Genomic DNA, 5,662 nt, shown 5'->3' with positions numbered 1-5,662 from the left:
ATCCAACCCCTGCAGTTACATGTGAACTTGCTGATGTTGCAGCAGATTGAATGACTGAGTGAATCCCTTCCCACACACATGGCAGGGGAACGGCCTCTCCCCAGAGTGAATGTGTTGGTGTTTCAGCAGATCATTACTGCTTTTCAAGCTCTTCTCACAGTCAGGACATTGAAAAGGTCTCTGATCAGTGTGAACAAGTTGATGTTCAGTGAGGTTGGATGACTGAGTGAACCCCTTCCCACACACGGAGCAGGTAAATGATCCCTCCCCAGTGTGAACTCACTGGTGTTTCAGCAGGTTGACTCTGGCTGGGTTCAGTACTACACTCACTGGTTCCTCTCTCTGTCTTCCCCTGAAGGTGCTGATTCTGACTGTATGTATGTGCTCTCTCCCCCTCCGACCCTCCCTGTCCAATGTAGTATCTCCCAGTTTTGGTGATGTGCTCTCCCTGACCTGTCTCCATTTCTCCTTCTTGTACAGACTTGCCCTGACTGTCACTATTTCATAGAATCATACAGCACAGAAGGAGGCCAATCGGTCTTTTGTGCCTGTGCTGAATCTGTGAAAAAAATGATGCAATTAGTCCAACCCCCTGTCTATTTCCCCATAGTCCTGGAGAAATTCACTTTGAAATATTTGTCCAATTCCTTTATGAAAGTTATAATTGAATCTGTTTCCACCACCCTGTCAGACAATTCATTCCAAATTCGAATCAGTTACTGGGTAAAAAGATCTCTCCTCACCTCCCCTTGACATTTTTGGCCAACAATCCCAGCTTCACCACCCTGTCCAGAGAACTGAAACCCCTCATCTCTGGTATCATTCTCATAAATCTCCTGCAAACTGACTCAAATGCTTTGATGTCCTTTCTGAAACCTGGTGCCCAGAACTGGACACATTACTGTAGCTGAGATCTAGCCAGCGACGCCCACATCCCACGAACGGATAAAAAAACGCTCCCTGCTAAATCCCCAATTCTTATCCATTTACAGACGCTCCTTGTCCAGTCCCCAAATCTTATTCATTTAGAGACGCTCCCTGCCCAATCCCCAATTTCTATCCATTTACAGACGCTCTCTAACCAGTTGACCTTGCTGGCGGGCAGTTTCGGGAAGCCTCACAGGGAAAAGCTTCACCGCCACCCGCAGGGACACAAACGGGATTGTTCCATCCTATTGTGGCCTTGACGCCCTGCTCCAGCTGTGTGCACCCGCTACGGGCGCGGTCTCCCTGCACTTTGTGAATATTCCGCTCCAGCTGCAGATGGAGCTCAGCCACTACCGCGCCTGCTCCTTATCAGAGACAAGGCAAATTCTGGAGCACAGAGCATTCTGGGTACCACAACTGTCATTAATGCCAATGTCTGACATGATAATCAGGTTTTATTTCCTACATTTCATTTCCTGGTATGTTAGTGCGTGTTTTCTTTTGTACCTGTCAGTGCCTGGGAGGAGAGACTCAGCTTCACTTTGTAGCCGTGAATTTCTGGTGTGAGAATGTGGGTTCTTACTCTGTATGTTTCAGTTTTCGGTTTGTGACTGTTTCTGCTATTGCTATGTGAGTTAACTTTGTGGAAAGAGATGCAGTGGTTTTTGTCGATCTTCATCCCAAGCAGCTCGGTAACACAGGAGTCTGTGCTCTCCGGGCTATTCCCAGGGACGCACACCGAGACAAATATCAACTTATCAACTGCTGCTGGAGGACTATCAATTCGGTGAAAGACGCCCTTTGGTCTGCCCGAAACTTGCTGGTCTTCCAGCGAAAAGAGTTGTCCACCACCGAATGTTGCAGACTGGCACATTCCAAGGTCCAGGACTACGTGCTGAGGGACGCACTAAAGCTTGGGGCAGCCGCAGCAAAGGCTCAATGGGGAAAGACCACAGTGTAAGGTTCCCCCACCAAGCTGGACTGAGGGGCTGGATCCATGGGAAATCCCTCGAACTGTATCGGAGAAATTTTGTGTGCTGTAAATGTAAAAATGTATATGGCATGACAATGAAATGGAAGGGTTGTGAGGCAACTCATGATTGTACAGAAGGTAACTGATCACCTTTGCACTGTTTGTATTTTTTGACTTGATGCTGTTTTAAACTGTTTGGGAATGTAATTTTTACAGATTTTTGTGAATAAAGTATATTTTGGAAATAAAAATAATGTGAGTTTCACCACATATCTTTCAACAACTTGTATGTGAACATCAGCTTTTGTCCAGATCTATCAGTTTCTGATATAGAGTCATAGAGTTATACAGCACAGAAACAGGCCCTTCAGCCCATTGAGTCTGTGCTGGCCATCAAGCACCTAACTATTCTAATCCCCTTTTCCAGTATTTGGCCCGTAGCCTTGTATGCTATAGCATTTCAAGTGCTCATCTAAATACTTCTTAAATGTTGTGAGGGTTCCGGCCTCTACCACCTCTTCAGGGAGTGCGTTCCAGATTCCAACCACCCTCTGGGTAAAATTTTTTTCCTCAAATCCCATCTAAACCTCCTGCCCCTTACCTTAAATCTATGCCACCTGGTTATTGACCCCTCCGCTAAGGTAAAATGTTTCTTCCTATCTAACCCATCAATGCCCCTCATAATTTTGTAAACCTCAATCTTATCTTCCCTCAGCCTTCTCTGCTCTAAGGAAAACAACCCTAGCCTTTTCAGTCTCTCTTCATAGCTGAAATGCTCCAGCCCAGGCAACATCCTGGTGACTCTCTTCTGTACCCTCTCCAGTGCAATCACATCCTTCCTATAGTGTGGTGCCCAGAACAGTACACAGTACTCCAGCTGTGGCCTAACTAGCATTTTATACAGCTCCGTCATAACCTCCCTGCTCTTATATTCTTTGCCTCGGATGATCTATATTGGCCTGTAATCTAAGGCTTTCCTCCTCACTATTTACGACACCACCAATTTTCGTGTCATGTGTGAGAAAGGGTTTGATTCTATCCCTATCAGTATCCGTTACATGCATGTGTTTTTAATCTGCACCCCCTCTATTTTATTCTCTGTACTTGTCAGCCTCTTGTAGGTGAGTCTGTGTTTTGCTCTTTATCTCTCAGTCTTCGAAGTATGAGCCTGGGTTTGTACCTAATTTTCTTTGTACCTTGCAGGATGGATATTGAAGAGAGGTTTTTACACATTAACTGCCAAATCCTGATAAGTGATTTTTGGGTTTCACACAGTATCTGTCAGTTTCTTGTCTAGGACTGTTGGTTTTACTCTGTCCCTGGCATTTGCTGGTTTGTTAGTGTGGGGTTTACACTTTACCTGTCAATTTCTCATATGTGAGTGTTGGTTTCACTTTGTATAGAATCATAGATCACAGAATACTTACAGCACAAAAGGAGGGATTCAGCTCAGCGTGCTTGTGCTGCCTCTCTGCACAAGCAACTCAGCTCATGCCACATCCTCATGTATTCCATGAAAACCTGAATTTTTTTTCCCTTCAGATAATTATCATATATCCTTTTGAAAGCTATGGTTGAATCTTCCTCCGTCACACTCTCAGGCAGTACATATCAGATCTTAACCATTTGCTGCATAAAAAAGGTTTTTCCTCATGTTGCCTTTGGTTCTTTTCCCATTCACCTTAAATCGGTGTCCTCTGCTTACTCAGCCATGAGTAATATTTCCCATTGCTTTCTCAGCACTGATGAATTGTGAGGTGGGAGACAGCCAGAAGTCCCACTGAGCTGCACTGACCCCCAGCTGAAAAAGAAATGAGATAAAGTTCAATCTTTCACAGCGAGATGCTGCAGAGAGTTAAGAGTCCCGAATGAAAGAGAGCGTTTCTCATACTGTTGTCGAATTTCATTTCAAACACTCCTTGTACTCTCTGCTAATGAAGCCTAAAAAATGGAAAAACTAAATGGCGCTCAAACTCACAACCCTGAGATTAAAAGTCCCATGATCGACAGACTGAACTGAATATGTCACTTCTACTGTACCTCTGTTTGGATGGATGCAACTGTATGCTCCAATGCAAGGGCAGTTTTCAAATCCTCCCATGGGTCCACACGTCAGACTAAGTTCCATGTTGTGAACTCAAGCCAAGGAAATCTGCTCACTTCCAAAACTATCAGCAAATTGAAGCTGATTACGATCAACATCATCAGAGGTCAGAACTACCTGGTGAAAGAAGACACCCTGAAGAAGGATCCACAATTATTCAAAGGCATCGACAAAGTGAAAAACAAGAAAATCGATGAGTCAATCCAAGCTAAACAGAAACACTGAAGAATTCCATTCCAGACCAGAACACAATTAGAGGCATTTTTTGTATTCAAAGCTGGGCATCAGTATTTAATAGCTGACATATAATTTTGAATATATTTGAATTTCTTTATTCATTTGGCACTGCTGAACATGAAGCAGTCTTAAATCATTTAATTTTTTTTTGTAAAATCTGATTTACCAGATTAAAATATTAGATCAAGGGAGAAATTTCAAAGATTACTGGACCAGTAATCCAGAGGCCTGGACTCAAGATCCAGTGACAGCCAGGACGTCAAGGCGGGAAACACTCCGCACTAGTCTGCAGTGAGCGATTCCATCGAAGGTAGAGCACAATCTCTTTAATATAAGAATGTATATTTTATAATAATTAATCACTCAAGACCTTCCTGGTCTCTGCATCTCACCTGCTCTCTGGATAAACTTGCAGAAAGTATTTCAACCTGTAAAGCAGGAGTCTAGGGAATGTATAATGATATTTTCTCGCCTTCGGGCAATATTTTAATCAATACAGTGTGGGACAACCTGTCTGGGCACAACTCCATGAGTTTCTCTTTAACTAGTGACCTCACAATCACTAACTTCTATGGTAACAATCTTCAGCTCATCACCTCCGGTACGTAGCTCTAATCTTAATGTACATTTAAACAACCTTTCAAGTCCACTTACAGTTTTTGTTGCCTTACCTGCACAAGCTTAAAAAGTGAAAAACTGAAGCAAGTTTAACTGAACATTCTGGTGGTCAGTTCGGGCACGGGGAAAAATGAAAGGACTCGGACCAGGTCGGATGTGGTGCTGTCAGGCTTGGGTCGGGTTTCATTTGCTGACCCGAGCAGGCCTTTAGTTACTGTTGCAACCTTATATTCCCACTTGACAATCTGCATATTTTGTTCATTTCAATGTTGTCGACAAGCTCTTTGAATCCAGTTCCCCGGTCCTCAAGCAGGCTGAGTTTGGAAATCGATTCCGCTTTCTGGAAGGCTGAAAGCAATCGATGACCTTAAACTAAAAATGGCAACAGAGAAGGGCTCGTCTGGGATTTGAACCCAGGACCTCTCACATATTAATCACTTATATACCCAAAGCGAGAATCATACCCCTAGACCAACGAGCCACCGTCGGCATGGTTTTTATTCACTCCTGTGGAATTTCACTGGCACCCACAGCCGATCATGCATTTTTTTCAGATCAAAACAATATCCTACAAAGCTGAAATAAAAACAGAAAGTGCTGGAAATACTCAGCACCTCTGACAGCATCTGTGGAGAGAGAAACAGAGTTAACATTTCAGGGTTTTCACCTTTTGTTTGAGCCATCTTTTCAGACTGCTTCTGTCCATCCAATCTCACTTTTTACTCGATCCACATTCTCAGGGTGGTGCAGTGGTGAGCACTGTAGATTCACAACTTCAATGACCCCGATTCAGTTCTGTATAC

The 5,662-nt window shown here is 43.7% G+C and overlaps 1 non-coding gene across 1 annotated transcript; it reads right to left on the bottom strand.

The window, feature by feature from the left end:
* Positions 1 to 5,251: 5,251 nt before the first annotated feature.
* On the bottom strand, positions 5,252 to 5,340 carry trnap-ugg (transfer RNA proline (anticodon UGG)). The gene is given in 2 exon segments: positions 5,252 to 5,287; positions 5,305 to 5,340. It is a non-coding gene; the product is annotated as a tRNA-Pro (tRNA).
* Positions 5,341 to 5,662: the final 322 nt, after the last annotated feature.

Source organism: Heterodontus francisci, unplaced genomic scaffold, assembly GCF_036365525.1.
Source record: "Heterodontus francisci isolate sHetFra1 unplaced genomic scaffold, sHetFra1.hap1 HAP1_SCAFFOLD_59, whole genome shotgun sequence".
Lineage (NCBI taxonomy): Eukaryota > Metazoa > Chordata > Chondrichthyes > Heterodontiformes > Heterodontidae > Heterodontus > Heterodontus francisci.
The sequence above is the reverse complement of the archived record's forward strand: the minus strand, read 5'-3'. Positions and strand labels throughout refer to the sequence as shown.